Genomic DNA, 17,622 nt, shown 5'->3' on the forward strand with positions numbered 1-17,622 from the left:
CGTGACGACAAAAGAATTCACCGTTCTAAAACAAACCCTTCGAAACTCTGTCTCCCCTTTGTGTCCGCGGACATCTCGCTGAAATTTGATTCTGAGCCGAGGACCTCTCGTCCGCAAAAGCAAAGGATAATACAGGGAAGAAGTATAAAAACTGCACCTCGAGCGCGGATAGGTACGTGCATCGTCAGCCAAAAAATGGTACATCGAAGAAGGAATGATCCCATTGCGGTTCCATTTGTCCCTCGAACCGTTTACTCATTTTGTTCCTCGCTCCGGGCGACCATAGTGAATGTAAGTTCCGTCCACGATTGACATTTTTCGAGATAAGTCTATCGCTGCTCTATCAAGACTCTTTCAATCTAGTTATATTCTTCTCTCTTGAAAAAGAATTTTTAATTTTGAGAGAACGTAGTGTACATATTCCTTGGCTCCTTTATTTTACGATGAAGATTCATTTTTTTCAGAATTGTAAAGTTCAAAGAAATCATGTAAACGGGAAAGAAGTTTTTAATAAATTCAAACCTTTTGGTAATTATAATTAGATCTGATCGCATTATAACAGCTTCAGGATTGTTAACGGGCAAGAAAGAGGATGAAAGAGCCCGGTTGTAACGGGGACGCTCAACAGCGCGTATCTTCAGCGTGACAACGACACCTTCTGACGAGGAGGAGAACACTTCCGGTGCCTCCGAACAAAGTGCTGGATGCCGTGCATTATCTCGAATTTGCTGAAGTTTGCGAGCGAAACGAATCGCAGCATGTACGTTGAGTCAAAAATGGACAACAACATGTCAGAAGCACACAAGAATTAAAAATATTATCCAGGAATTCTACAAAATTCTGTCTGTTGCTTATGGCTCATTAACAAGGAAAACTATACGTTTTCTGTCAGCATGTGGAGGATGGAGAAAACAAAACAGTAAAGGAAGGAATAAATACTTCAACAAATATCTGTTTTTTTTTTTACTAGAAAATTACTGTTATTTGCAAGTACTGATTAATATACATGTAGATTTAAAGTATCCCTTTCTCGTATCTCCAATTATATAATACGAAATACATTTTTTAACCACTTGGTACTATACCTAGTGTCAAAAATGAAAACAATTCATACTATAAGGAACGACAAATTGTTCTATATTTCTCGTTATTTTACTTTATAAAAGGATCCGTAACTCATATATGTATAATATTGAGATGTTGAAAGTGAAATTTTACTAATGTCAGTATTATTTTTAAGCAAACATATTTCGTAAGAAACATGAACAAGTCGCGGGAAAATGTTTGGGAAAACTCGACTGAAATATGTATTTTCCAAGTAGCACTTTACAGACAAAAAGTTCTCTGTAACAGTAAAATTAAACAGCGTTGCAATTACACTACCGTCCGTAAGTATTTGGCCACTTGGAGGAATTGGTTTAAAATATTTATATCTTTGCTGCAATGTAAATATTTCAAAAGAAATGTTATAATGTATTGCAAATTAAAAATATTACCTGTAAATAGATGAAATATTTTGTTCATCTATGTATCCTCCACGCTGGGTAATAACGGCATTAATAATTCGAGGTAATCTAGCAACCAATTTTTTTAAATGTATTTTCTTGAATCTCTTTCCAGGCGATTTGTAAACACTTTCACAACTGTTTTCCAGATGTTGGGCATTTTTCTTTCACTTTTCGGCCCATTTCGTCGCACAGTTTCTCAATTGGATTTAAATCGGGTGACTGTGGTGGCCATTGCATTATTTTAAGTTCATTATTGTCTTGCAATTCGTATTAGAGTGTGTGAAACAAAAACTGTGGAATTAGTTTAATAATATGTTGTGAGTGATGGCGTGAATGTAGTGTGTTTGTCGAATCGCCTCGAAATTTGGAAAACGAGGGGATCATACAGAAGAACGGGGAGTAAAACAGTAGAACCGCGTTGTTATTGATATCAGAGAGTGCGTGAGAATTTATTAAGAGACCGTTGATCAGATTATAGTTATTATGAAATTATTGTTACAAAATATATTGCTATTGAACTTATTATCACGTGTTATGCAACCACAAAAACAACGACAAAAGTTACATTTGACAATAATATACGAATCATACTTTGTACAATGGAAGTGGCTAAATACTTATGGACGGTAGTGTATATAATTTTCCTACAATTTACAAAATACTTCCACAGTAAAATAACAAACTTAGAAAGAACATAAAAAATGTGCAAAAACAGTTCTTCAATCATACACTTTCAAAATACTTATCTTACGTACAAGGAATGTTATCTACTGATAAAATTAACAAACACTACACCTAATACTGCAAAATATTTCTAAAGGAGATTCATAAGCGACAATCATTTCCCAACAAAAAATCTCGACTTCGACTGCCTTGGAATACTCGAAAAACTCGTAAAAATATTTCGATCCAATCTTTTCGAAATCATACGACTCGCCGGTTTTCCTGTAAAACCAATAACGCGGACCTAAACAAAGCCATACGCGATTGCCTCGATTGTCTCGGTCCGTGATGCCTGGCCAAACGGCGGAAGGAAGTTCGAAGCGAAATTCGACGCGATCACAATGCGAGCGCGAAGTTCTTTTCGGGGTGGACCCGGTTCTGGTGAATCGGTCGACCGATCGGCTTGCAGCGCAGCAACCACGGTGAAACAGCACGATCTGAAAGTTAATATTTGCTATATCCACCCAGGCCGATGCTCGTTCGCTTGGACAAAGTCGCTTGGCCCGCGATATCGAAGTCCTATATGATCCGTAGAGCTCGTCGATCGTTCGACAACGCAAGGTTCCAGTAGACGCAAAAAAATGTTACCCCGTCGCGCATTTTCCGCGATGGAGACGAACAAAAGCAACAGCCAAGAATGCGAAAGGAAAAATCGGCATAGACACAGGCGTGCGCGCGCGAACGAAAGAAAGAGAGAATAAAACCCGAATAACCAAAAGCACCGAGACGAGAACGCTCTCTGTTTAACGTTTCCTTTGTAACGGGGGGCGCGGAAGTCTGGGTATTCGGCGAGAACGGATTTCCACAGGGTAATCTAGCAACCCCCTGTGTTCGCCAGTAGCAGCAGCAACGCCACTCGCCTCGAGCCTGTTCGAATAGATCGGAATCGTATAAATGGGTCATTCGTTGGCAAAAGGGGACGCTCTCGACAAGAAAGAGAAACGTCGCCGCCTCACGAGAACCAGCTTTCCGTGATCGTCGAATCGCTCTCTCACAAGGATTCAGCGTCTCTCCTTCTTCCCCATCTTTCTCTCCTTTAATAAAACCAGTTGTCTTCCACATTTTCTGAAACATTCTTAACGAGCGTTCTTGCTCTCGCAACCGGACAACCGTATCGTAGTGATCTTCGGCGAAAAGAGGACGAATTATGTAAAGGCTGAAACCATCATCGTTGTTGCTGCTGCTCGGACAATCGCTAATTTTTCCATTTCGCAAGAAAATGTATTAATTTGCGGGAGGTCTGCGTATTCATTCATGCACGGAGAAAAAGGCGAACAAAATGTGACCAGGATGCTGGCGCGGACAACGACACAATTAAAAGGAAGTTTTATTGTAATCGCGAGTTCGAGGGGACATCGTATCAGGCGGAACAAGTTCTGAAATCTTGTTGTCCGAGAAGGATTTTCTGGGCTATCGAGGAGGGGTCCGGTGAGGTGGGGGATTTAACAGCTGCTGATTGGGTAGAAAGTTGCAACAGGAAACGGTGGTTACACGATGTTCTCAATGCAAGGAGAACAGTTGATATTTTCCACGGAGTTGGAATATTTTGTGGCGGGTTATGCCAGGAGCGTTTAATTGCTTTATTTTCGAAAATATTTGATTGCTCATGTTGGTCAATTATTTGGTTGACATTTTATTTAGAGAAATTGACGATTCAGTGGAAATTACAGTGGAATATAGCAAAGGCATCTGTGATCAATTTATTTCAATACGGTAGTGATATACTGTAAGCACTGTATAAACGTATCAACTACCGAAGTCAATATTTGCAACATTCCTATATATATTGTTTTATTTTAGTTACAAGTGAAACAGGTCTTTCGTGAAATTAAAGTAATTAACTCTGTGTGTATGATATTTTATAGAAAATTTACCAAGCCAAAACTCGTCGTTTAATAAAATTGCAATTTACGGTACGTGAAGTGCCGACTCGTCTCCCAAACGTGAAATTCAAACACACAAAATGTTCGTACTTACAAAATCAATCTCTTCGTTGTGTTAAAAATTGAATACGTTTTTATGAGACATTACACACTGTCATGTTCAGTACCCTGGCACACTTGAAACATTATACAGGTGTCCCTCAATTTACGCGGTAGTTTTTGTGCGCGATCTTAATTCACGCGGCCAGAAAATATATTTCGCTAGAAGTTTCACAAGTAACAAGTGTATACAGCAACTTATTCGGCGATGTTGAAACGCGTCAGTGCCGGATGAGATAAGGATAAAAGTACATTACGTTGTGCTAGTCGTCATATGTGTACTTGTATAAAAAAAGCATCGATAAGGCGATTTTCATTCGCGTAAAACGAGTCCACCTGGAACGGATACTCCGCGTAAATTGAGGGACACCTGTGCTATAATGTAAATGTCTTCGTTGCAAAGTACCTATACAAGAATGAATAAAAATGGTATACATTCACAGTGAACTTTTGCACAGCTTCATCGCGTAATACAAATGTATTATCTGTAGCCTGTGCAATTCAACGCAACACCGATCCGTCGCATTCGAATAACATCCTTCGCACGAAATAATCCTATTCTCCTAATTACACGTCTCCACCATTCTCAACTGAAATCTCCGGAAAGAACCTTCTAAACCATTCCACCGTAGTTGTCGTCGAAATACCGGCACGATTTGCGACTTATTTCCAAGAGGGAGCGGAAAATTGATTTCAAACAGCCGGATAATATCCTTGGCGGGTAAAAATCCGGCAAAACGATCGCACGAGCTCCTCCGACGGGGCGCGATTTATGAAACGGCTGAAAGAGTACGAGTGGTTCGCGGAATGGAATTTACCCAGGCTTAATCTACTCTACAACGCCACGATTCCTGATAGGAGGGCATACACGGTGTCTATATTTCCGGGACAGGTTCAAATGGCCGGGATCCGTATGTACGGTGCATTCGTTTGCAGAGGGACGTCATTGTGAGGAGCAACGCTCCGATCCTCGGCTTTATGGACCAAGCGGCCGCGAATTTCGCCGGCCGCCACGCTCCCGGAGGGCTCGTTTAATTTTTAATTAAGCCCGCGCTGTGCCGCCCGTGCAGCCGCGTCGAAAATCTACCGGGTGTTTCGCCACGAAACAACCGAGTCCCTCTCCCGCCACCAATTACCCTTAAGGCGATATGATTTAGGTGAAAAGAATTGTCTTTCTTCTTTCTTTTTTTTTTTCTCATCTTTTCTATAAGCGCGTAATATCTGAAAGATGTGCGGAAAATATTGTAACAAAATTGTAAATAACAACGTGTCACACCCGTGGTGCAGATTATCGTCAAGATATTAAGAAAGACGTATTCCATTTCTGATAAATATGAATTTCAACTTCAATTTATGCCTGAAACTTACCAAGCACAATTTATATATAGTATCTTAACTTCTTGTTATTTAACAAGGTATCAAAACTGTAAACAGCTGAGACAAACATATGTAGCCATAAGAAAGTCGTAATTCAAGGTGTTAACGAAGGTACAAATGTCTGAAGTATTATGGTTGAAGCTATAACTAGCAAGATACGTATTATCACTCTGTTTGCTTACATAAAAGAAGCGATTTGTTCGTTCAACGAAATTTCAATATTTCATTTTCAAAGGGCCATGATTTTGCACATACAGAATATTTGTTTTTTCGCTTTAATTCTGGTTATATTTATACTGAATTTGCGAAATTCATCGTGTATTTGTGTCAACTAAATAGACTGTAAATAATTAGACACACTGCGAGATCTTCAGAAGAGATTAAGATATTGCATCGAAGAAAAACATAAGTTTCCTCGAAATGTAAATGAGTGTTACAAAATTTGGAATACCTCCACTCGATAGTAGTTTTATCAAAATATTGCAAAGTTTAATTTTTTCTGCTATTCAAATTCTTATATGACGTTTTCTACCGAAGAGGTAAGAATTGCTACAGGAAATGTAGGTTTTGTCATCCTTGAAAAATTGGCTAAATATTATCTTACTAAATACGTTACGTCTGTTGAAATCTTACGTATTAGGAGAATAGATGTAACAGTTTTATAGTTTCTGAGAAAGGTTTGTTGCGGACATTGCCTACATAACATAAAGAACGCTGAGTAAAGATACTTCCAATATTTCATTGTGTATTAGGCAATGTAATACACACAGAAAAAATTATATACGCTTTGAAAGATTCAGCTTAATCGCAGTGCAAAAAATACTTCGTTCGATAAGAAACTGAGAATTTGTAAAATTCATAAATGAAAGTACTATTTTTTAAAGGCAGTGTTAGTCAGATATTAATCTAAAAATATCCGTAATTCGTTGCTTGTGAAATCGTATGCAATCATAAATTGTACAATCGGAGCGAAAACTCTTGCAATTTTACTATGACTATTAAATATCCCTTCCTACGTTTTTAAATTCCACCAGTTCGAGATGACTTATTACAAATAAAGTGTCACATCGGTGAAAAGAAGAGAAAAACAGTAGGTACAGTAATTTTGATAAACACAAAAGCCACGATACACTCTATTTTTAGCGATAAATCATTTCAGCGCAAATGAATATCAACCAACTGATAAAAACATACGGAAAACTGCCCTAAATAATTGTGATAGATATAGAGCGTAATATCAACGTAAAATATTTCTAAAAAGGTGAATATTTAACACAAGCCTCCCAGCGGGCGCAGAAGTTTCGCGGGTGGCTCAATATATTAGAAGGAGATATGTTTCGTGGGTGGAAGAGGGCGAGAAACATTTTCGTCGGGGATAAATTCTCCCTGGCTAGGCAGAGAAGCCGAAATATTGAAACGTCTGGAGAAAAAGAAGACCTCGATCTTCGGATAAAAGTTTCCCCGTGAAACAGACCATGCTTTCAATACGACTGTGACCGTCGCGTCCGATACTCGAGAACGACGCTCAAAGGATAGGAATCGAGCTGGCCCTGCAAAGATATTCCGCGTTATCGAATCGTCCTTGGCGCGCTTGCACGCTGACAAACAAATTACCAACGATAGCGGGGCAGATCAGACCGGAGGGAAAACGTTGGAAACAGACTGAGAGACGTTTAAAGCATTTCAGTGGAATCACGAGGAAGAGATATTATCGAAAAAGGATTTTGCCACGTATCTGTTCTTACCCGCCTACACGCTCTGTACTTTACTATTGCACTTTTCAAATCTCATACTTCGGCCACGGATTGAATTTTTTTTAACATATAATATACATACAAAATGATATTTCTTAACATATCATGAAAAACTCGGTGCTTTCTTATATTGTCAGTTTACTAGAAGAGTGAAACATCTCGAAAATCGTTTTTGTTTTTAGATATCTGCAAAAAATAACTGTAAAAGTGAGCTATTTTTATCCGATCCAATATCACTAAAGAACAATGCCACAATTAAAAACAAGGCTGTTTTAACCCGTTTTTTAATAGTAAGAAATAAACTTAACCAATTTTTTATTAGAGACCCTTAAAACCCAAAGACTACTAGCTAAATTGTAAATGAAAAATAATCTGTTCATTGGTAAATGTTGGAGTACTTAATAACTTTCTACTATGAAAAATTTCAATCTGATTTCCTAAAAAATTTACTTTTGTTAGTCATGTTACTCTTCTAGCAAACCGACGATATTATTGTATTTGTCTGTAATATGTTCATGAGTTTTTGAACGATTTTACTTGTTCGAAATATCCGAAATCATAGCTGGTTTGGAAATTGAAATTATGTATGCTAGGGAGATACTGCACTGAATGTTCGAATATGCTATAGCTAATTTACTGCGAATCGCAATATAACGCAAATCGTCGCTAACCAATAATATTACTTAAAAAAAATTGAATTTAACAGTATAGGTACTACTTGCATAAAATTACTAGTAAATGACTACTGTTATTTTTTAATGTTTTTTTTATTTAACATGCTAAAATTCGGCTTATAAAATGCATGGAAATATCTGTATTTTTTATCGAATTAAATTTTGAATCAAAAAGTGAAAAATTTAAGATAATTATATTGCTAGATAAATGAATTTTTAAAGTGTTTTAAAAGTTTTCTTAAATATGTATCCCATACAACGTAATCTGCTTCTGCTAAATTCATAATGCGAAGCTTTCCAGTCATTTCATAGATTTCAATTTCATTCACCATAATCTTTAGTTTTCACAACTAATATCCAAACCAGAGTGACCAAACTGTACGCTAATAAGAATTAGTCTTTCAAGTAAATTCCAAACAAATTTTACATTTCTAGGAATTTTGCATTACAAGATAAACAATATTTTTAAATGCACTTGTTATCGAACTGTTATTCAAAACTATTAAAACTCGCATAGCTCATTGGTAATCTGTCATATTACGTAACACTCATACTGACAAAGTACTACCAAAGATACTCTTCCGTCGCGCATCTACGGAACGCGTGGGGTCTTCGTTGACCGGGTTTATGGCACGCTCGCACTCGAAGGTTATTTTTGAGAACAAAGACGCTTCGTAGCTCCGCGAAAAAATAAGTCATTTCTTATAGAACAATGCCTTTAGAATTTCGACTTTCCGCGTCTTCAATAACCGAAGACGTGTCATAAACCAGGTATTTCTGAACGGGAATTTCCGACGCGTCACGGAAGGACAGCGAAGATGCCACGCACCCGCAGGTATGGCCCCACTCCTTCCAAGGAAAAGCGCGCTAAGGGCGCAAGGGAAGGGTGGGTGACACCTAAGGGGCACGTTGATTGGTCATTTCTGCATACCTGAAAAACCAATCAGCGTGCCTTTCTTACACTTGGCGGGGGTCACTGGGGACTCCAGAAAAATTCGGGGATCGAGAAACACATTCGCAAGGATTCTCTCGTGTGAACAACACACTCTCCAGCCATTCGACGAGACACAAGTAGGAGTCGCGATCGAATACTCGAGTTTAAAACAAGTCGTCGATCGTTTCGTGACGCACTCTAAATTTTGCTAACGTTCCGAGCAAGACAAAATTTCGAATTAGTTACCTAAGATTAAGTTGGCGGGTAAGAGTCGTGAACGCGAGCATTTTGAACAATCAAAAGAGAACGCAGCGCGACAGATACCAAAATGAAAAATTAACCAATTATCCTGGATCTGTGATCAAGACTTACGACCGATAATAGCATAACTCTAGCTTGATGCAAAAAGTTCCATTAAGAAACAACCACAGCTACGTAAGTGCACGATCATTATTCTTGAGCAAACGAATCACTGTGAAAATGAACCAGTTTATAAAGGACGAGAAAGCAGCGTGGAACATGAAGCTTGCACCAAGAAAAAATTCACAGCATCGAATATCGGGAAAGCGGCGCATACACCTAATCGTCCAAATGAAGAATTATAGTACGTTCCACCGCCATCCTTTTCTATTCGTTTTAAACCTGAGGATCTAAGATGGCCCAGCTCCGGGAGTAATAAAATACCCACAGAATCCGACTACCTCTGAAATTCTCTCCTTACTTGCTTCTCGCTGGAGAAGGTACCGCGATGAAAACGAGCAGCAACAAAAATAAAGGCGGAAAAAGAAACAGCCACCACGCGTCTCTCTGCGCCTCGACGGGTAAAGGTGTGCTCACAGGAAATCAAGGTCGCAAAGAAATACACGCGCCAACCCCACCGTTCATTTCCTGTTCTACTTACTTATAACGTGATCGTCGTTGATAAGAAACAGCGAGGAGATTGCATGATGCGATCGAGACATTTTTGAAAGAAGATACGAAGAGATAACTGGTTACGATAACAATTTGATCCTTCGAATAGAGTTCTAATTCTATTCATAATGATAATTGCACAGAGTAGATATTACATAGATTTCCGTGCAAATCTTGTTAGCGTATTCTCTGACTAACAATATAACGAAAATATCATAGGAATACGTGTGTGCACACGGTTTGGTTAGGAGTTATGACAAAGTAGAAAGTAATCTAAAGGACACGGTAATGGACGTAATCTTGCACTAATATGATCTAAATAGATGAATGATCTACATTTTTCGTTGCACAATCTGTGGTTGTCGAATGTTGAAAATTAGGCCCAAGTCGCGACGAAATTTGGTCTGCGACAAATTTAATGCTACGAAATGCGACGACGCGTGGTTACAACGCCTCTCTTTATATTTCATATTATTATTTCTTCTTAACTATTTAACAGAGCCCTTATTGATCCCTGTTCATATTACATTTTTGTCCCATTTTGAGCCGTAAAACACACTAGCAAAATTTGTATAAAAACGTAAGAAATACCCCACGTGCTATTCTTCTTGTCAAAATATCGATTGTAAAATGATGATTTTTGGATAATACCGGTGTACTAATACCGTGTTATTTCTTCCCTGAATAAATTATATTCAGAACTGAAATAATGTTCCCAAATTTAAAAAATGCATACAATTAATTAATGTAGCCACGTGCTTTTACTTGGATAGTTTTAAGTGGGAGTACAAAATGGCGAATGACTCTAGATAGAAAATAACTTTTCGATGATAATGTATCTTAAAGATCACAAGCTCGGGGCTTAAGAAGATTAATTACTTGTAATAAACAATAAATATCGCACAAATAGTTTCTCAGTTGGATTCAAATTCCAGTCGATTATTTCCGTGCGAAGCATCGGTGAGAAATACAATTTCAGAGATGGAACATCTTGTTATCTTGTATGCGGTTAAAGAAAAGTGGCAGCTTTTAAGGTTGATTTACATAATTTCTCTGAACGAAGTAGTAGTTACGACGATATCTCATTTCAGGTGGCTTGATAAACAATAATCGTTTACATATTTTTATTACGTAGAATTGTATAAACTCTTTAAACGAAGCACAATCTAAGGATGTAGGCACAGATCTGAAACTTCGTGATTTCTAAGAGTAAGTCATATGTATACTCAATTTATCGATAAATAATCATCTAAAACTCAGACTAAGATACGTTTAAACGAAATTTGACGAATTCAAATCTGGTTTTCACCACCAATTTATTTATATAGAGAATATCGTTTCATAATAAACATTAGCACTGACAAACAAATCTTTGATAAATGTATCATTATTCTTTCAGTACACGTTGGATCAGTTTCAATTTCTGAAGTATCCTTAAAAATTCAAATACCGAACATTCATTAATTACAAGCTTTAAACCCCACCTTCGTAAGACCTGAACGTTACCTACATATTACCAAAGATATGCTTCAAAGGTCCGATAAGCACACACCTCGGAATACGATTCTGTGCGTCCTTATCTTCCAAATAGCTACAACATGGCGTGACGGACTCGCCTGGCCAAGCAAAAATTCCGATTCCTCCATGTCATCTTGATCGTACGCGAAACCCAGCGCAGTCTACAGACCGGGCGACGACTTTTATCGCGGTGGCAAGGAGGCGCGTTCGTTTGTCTGCGAAAGTTCTCCGCTTCCGTCGACCGGGATGTACAATCTATGTATAGCAATATCGACCTTCGCAGCGCCTTAGAAGTTAATCGGATTTAGCATCGTGCCGCGCACAGACATGATCCATGGCCCAATAAAATATACTTCTAGGAAATATATAAGGCAACTTTTGTGAGGAGAAACCGCGGAGTATCGATCGAGGGACGAGGGTGAGGATGGTTGCGGTTTCATGCTTTTTCTCCCCCTTTTCCCGCGTCTAATTTCATTTAAGTTTCGCCACGCCGCCATGATCATTTCGAGCAACATAAAAACAAGCGGCCTTAGCCAGGCAGTTTTTCGGCCCGGTCGATTACCAAGGGCGAAAGACGCTTCAACGAAACGTTTTACGACGCGAGCCTTCCGTTCCTAACGCGTGCAACTTCCGCCTATGCGAGGCGAGGCAACTGAAACGCCGGTTTACCCGGTGAAAAATTTCTTTAGCATGCAAATAACTCGAACCGGTACACGCCGACGCTGATTTCGCGCGCACGCATGCAGAAGTTGCAGTGTCAGCCAAGAACGCGATATCCGTGCGCGCACGTACACTCCATCCACTTGGAAAGCCAGATACCAGAAACACCGAAGAGTTTATTCCTTCAGATATATTTTTGCTGAAAGGTGCAACATTTTGATTCCAAAGTAAATTAAAAGAAATATTTTGTATCAATAAGAGAAATTTTTGTTTCGTGTTAGCAAAAGTTCATTTCTGTTAGGCATCGTTGAATATGAACATTTATTAGTGCAATAGGGTGAAACATAGGTACATACGCCCTGGTTGACAAAAAAAAAACGTCTCACTGTTGTTGAATGCACACAAGTAAGTATATTTGTTAGGTTTTCTGTAGAAACGGTTTATGGCACGATCGACTGGGAACGGTTATTTTTCAGTTGAGGATTTTCGTTTATTGCTTGCACGGGTCTAATTACATCCTGCCGTTGAATATGAACATTTATTAGTGCAATAGGGTGAAACATAGGTACATACGCCCTGGTTGACAAAAAAAAACGTCTCACTGTTGTTGTATGCACACAAGTAAGTATATTTGTTAGGTTTTCTGTAGAAACGGTTTATGGCACGATCGACCGGGAACGGTTATTTTTCAGTTGAGGATTTTCCTTTATTGCTTGCACGGGTCTAATTACATCCTGCGAGGGTCACTAGAATTGCTTTGCTAGATTTTTAGTAATTTCTATCCCTCGCGCTCAATAGCCTAAGAACATGCTATAAACCACGAATTTCCGAACGGCACATCTGTATGTAACGGTCCGCTTGCCGATTAGTCACCCGGAGGAAATTCCAGATTTTTGGGACCTTCCGCCCACCCCTCGCGACCGTCTCCCACCCTTCCAAGGTGACAGCGCGCTAAGGGCGCACTGGAAGGGCGGCAAAGACGATATTAGACAATCGTTCAACCACCACGAAGAAGGAGAACCAAGGAGCAACCAGCTCACATCACGCGATACCATAGATGGAACCAGCTCACATCAAGCGTTAGAAATAGATCAGTTTTTACAAGTCCCAATCATTTGGGTGGTCCTTCGAACCAGTATCTAGACGGCACAACATCGTGCAAACATCCACAAAGCTCGAAAGTTCATCGCCACGACCACGGGCATTAACAATATTATTGTATATTTTTCGAAGAAACATAATAATCACACTACATTTGCAACGTTTGCGGACGACTGTTGTGAGGCAGATTCGTACGTGTCATTTGCAGCGGTGTATGTATCCTCACTTGCATACGTAAAACAACAGTGAGGCGTTTACCTAGTTTTATCCTATTGCATTTTCCAAATATACTAATAATATTGGTAATATTGCATTAACGTTCTAGAAGATTTTTATATTTTTCATCGAATGTTCCGAGTTTTCTTTGTTTACGAAAAGGAAAATTAAAGTTTACTAGAGTTTCTCATTTTGATAGGGAAAGGAGAAATTAATAATTATTATAGGTAAGTGAATTGTGTGACAGCAATGTGTTAATATAATGGTATACCGAAGTCTTACGAAACATGTATCGTTAAATTTTTTAAATATGTCGTCCTATATTAGTTAAAATGCACATGAAATATGTTAAATTTGTCCTAAAACATGAAACACTTTTAGGAAACTTATAAACATTTATGATTTACTGCGCAGGAATGATATTGTCGTATGACATATCTGGATCACGATTATGCGCCTGCATTCTTGGCTCTAAACATGTCGGCTCTAACTGAACTAACGCAATAATTCACCCTCAATTTTTACTTCAGATTTTTAATATCTATACTTACAGAAACGTGTCAGTTTTGTGACCCATCTAAGCATATAAGGACATGAATTTTCTTTAATGCTCTACGAATAGGATTAATATAATTCTTGAAATTCTATAAATCTTATTAAATCTAGGTTTAAAATATTTAGCATGTAAAATATTTTATGATAGGATTAGAATGGATATATTTTTACTTTTACGTATAGCCGTCATTTTTACATAATTAAATATTGTAATCTGGTTTTAAATTTCTATTAAAATCCTTAACTTTTGCACAGCACGAAAGCTAATTAAAAATTGGTTGGGTAGGTACTGCTGAAAAAGGTACGAAGCAAACTTGTACGCGGTTGGAATATACGTAAACGTGTGTTTCTATGTCGAATATGTTCGTTTCACGAGAGGGTGAAAGTTGTTCACTTCGAAAGGGGTTCGGTTCTTATTTCTTTGTGTTACTTATAAGCAGAGTATGGCAGACTTTATCGACCAAACTGTACCAGGTGTTGCACCGGTAAAAATAGAAGGAAAATATTGCATAAAGATAGGTCAAAGAATCTTTCGTTGTAAGGTTGTAATAACGTACGGGGTTGTAGCTTCTTAAACTGTTAAAGGCGTAAGTCGAAAACACTTTCAAATCTGTTTACAATTTAAAATCGTTCAAAATAGTCAGTGAAAATTGTATTATCGGTAAGTGTTAGTGTACAATATGGCTCGAAAATGTAATTACTATTTCCGAAAACTGAAATTATGCGATAAGCGAACGACTTACATATTACATACGTAATAAAGACTTGATAACTTAACACAAAAACACTTCGTAGTGAGAAAATGATGTTTGTTACCATAAAAATAACGAGAAAGTTCAATTTCTCGCAATTTTGAATTATTTTGCACTCCTAGTACATGCAAGGAAAACTAGAACTTTGTGCACTTCTTTTGAGAAAGATATTTAAGGAGTGTGCAAAAGAAAGAATAACAGTGAATGTTAATGCTACAAAGTTAATATATTTTAAACAACTGATTTACTACAATATTTCTAATTAAAGATTTCAGAAGGATCAAATTTTTCCTGTATTTTTTGGCATCCACAGATGCAATCCATATTCCAAAGTGTAACGAACAGTGCATAATCTTTGGCTCATCGGTGTTACACTTAAAAAGTGTCGGGATAAAGTTCCGAAAGGCCCCTGAAGGGATGATGGAAGAGATAGAGAGGATAGGCGGAAAAAAAAAGGTTGAAGGGCGTTTCCCGTCCTGGGCCCTCCTAGTAGAATTTTCTAGGAGGCCCGTGCCAAAGACGCAGAAGGGACTGGAGGGACTCAGGTTAGAAATTATATACATATAGTACAAACGGGAGCCTTTATGAGGACTAGTGAGAATTCGTGGTTACTCCGTCCCTCTGGTGACAAAGCGTAGAAGGGTCGTTACAGCCCCAATCGCCGATTGACACGAAATTTGGTGGGAAGGGGGTGGACCTCGAATATAAAATATTAGCTTCAGCCGATCATTAGTTTCCGAGATATTAATAAAAAACTTTCAGTATTATATGTACACAGATGTTACTAATACAATCATTTTCGAGTATGGACCCGCTATCTAAATTTCGTCCAAATAAGGCTCGTTGAACGAAGCAGCCACTGAAAACGTGGATTTTAATCTAACCTAACCTAATCATATATGTATGTAATCATCTTGTCGATCAATCGAACTGGAATACAGTGTCTAATACGTACCGCCGAATATTCAGGCGGTTGGCAATATTACAGTGGGACACCCTATAATTACTAAAGCCGCTACCTCTATCTTACCTGCGTCGCTCCACATTTTTTAAAGTCACATTTTACGAACAAAGGGTCAAGGATTAACGAAGTGATTTTACATTGGTGATACCTCGTCGGAAACAATTAGCAAAATGACGATAAAGGTGGAATGGACTCGCAAAACTTGCAGGCAGCGATGTGCAACCTGTAAGTTTTATTTGTTTGTAGACCGTGGGTACAGATCTATGAGTGATGGTACATTATTTTCCTGGACAACATTCGCTATTGTGTAAATGTACAAATTCCAGAAGTGTTCCAGCGGAATATCTGGCTTGGAAAACTGATACATTGTATGCGGTACGCATCCGCGGCAACTGCTCGCCTGTCCATGGTGTCAGCGTGGCGCAAAACGACATGCATCATGGTAAACTTTGTTTTTTCCAATATTCCTGAAATAGCTCCATCTTTTTGTGAAGCTTACTTTACAGGTTAAAGTTCAATCAATCTAATGGTATTTTTTTCAGATTGTTCTATGGTTGGGAACAGCGTCAAATCAGCAGTTGAAACTTTAACAACGATTATTGTTATATTTGCTGATAATAAATAAAATGTTATGTGCACATTCGAAAAGAGCGTTTCTTTATCTTTAAAATTAGCGAATTTTTAAACGAAGTCGAAATATTACGCGGTTATAAAAATTTTACACGGTTTAGTTTCTCATGAGTATCGACAAATCCTGTGAGTTTGGAAAAAGTCAGTGACTATGACCACTATTCTGTGCTAGTTGACGTGGGATGGTCCTCTTGTGTTATCGACTGCTCGATACTTGACGGCAACGACCACTATAGTAAAGACGGTTGTATTAGTAACATCTGTATAAACAGGACTATATGTATTAATCACGTCTATGTATAGTATCGAAAGTCTTTTGTTAATATCTCGGAAACTAATGATTGATTGAAGCTAATATTTTATATTCGTCCATCCACTCCTCCCCATCCCCCCCAAATTTCGTCTCGGAACTATATGTATATACATATACACCAGAAGTGTCATAGTATTTGTTAATGCTCGTGGTTGTGGCGATGAACTTTCGAGCTTTGTGGATGTTTGCACGATGTTGTCCCACTCCTCCCCATCCCCACCAAATTTCGTGTCGATCGGCGATCGAGGCCTCTCGGAACTATATGTATTAATGCTCGTGGTTGTGGCGATGAACTTTCGAGCTTTGTGGATGTTTGCACGATGTTGTGCCGCCTAGATACTGGTTCGAAGGACCACCCAAATGATTGGGACTTGGAAAAACTGATCTATTTCTAACGCGTGATGTGAGCTGGTGGCTGAACGACTACTCGACGACTCACTCTCCGACGTCGCGTCTCGAATGTCCGTGAGAGGGATTTTTGTTGGGACACGCTGATTAGTTAATGGTTAACGATTGCATTTGTCAATCAGCGTGTCTAATATCGTCTTTGCCGCCCTTCCAGTGCGTCCTTAGCGCGCTGTCACCTTGGAAGGGTGGGAGACGGTCGCGACGGATGGGCGGAAGGTCCCAAAAATTTGGAATATCCTCCGGGTGACTCATCGGCAAGCGGGCCGTTACATACAGATGTGCCGTTCGGAAATTCGTGGTTTATGGTATGTTCAAAAATCTAGCAAAGCTGAACTGAAAAATAACCGTTCCCGGTCGATCGTGCCATAAACAGTTTCTACAGAAAACCTAACAGTATTAGTCACTGACCTCCAAAAATTTTCCATTCAAACATCTCCATCGGTATTTAAATGAACAAAGCTGTATACCTTCGACGAACTTCCATAACCTAATCACCTTTCAAAATGCACCCATTGGGAGCAGCCAATTAACATTACAATATTAAAAATAAACAGCATGGAAACCGTATACAAGTGCTTTTCAATGCTTCCTCTGTGTCAATAGTTGCCTGATTCGAGCACTGTTAGGATCCTGGGAGTCAA

This window comes from Habropoda laboriosa, unplaced genomic scaffold (genome assembly GCF_001263275.1).
Source record: "Habropoda laboriosa isolate 0110345459 unplaced genomic scaffold, ASM126327v1 scaffold30, whole genome shotgun sequence".
In the NCBI taxonomy this organism is placed as follows: Eukaryota; Metazoa; Arthropoda; class Insecta; order Hymenoptera; family Apidae; genus Habropoda; species Habropoda laboriosa.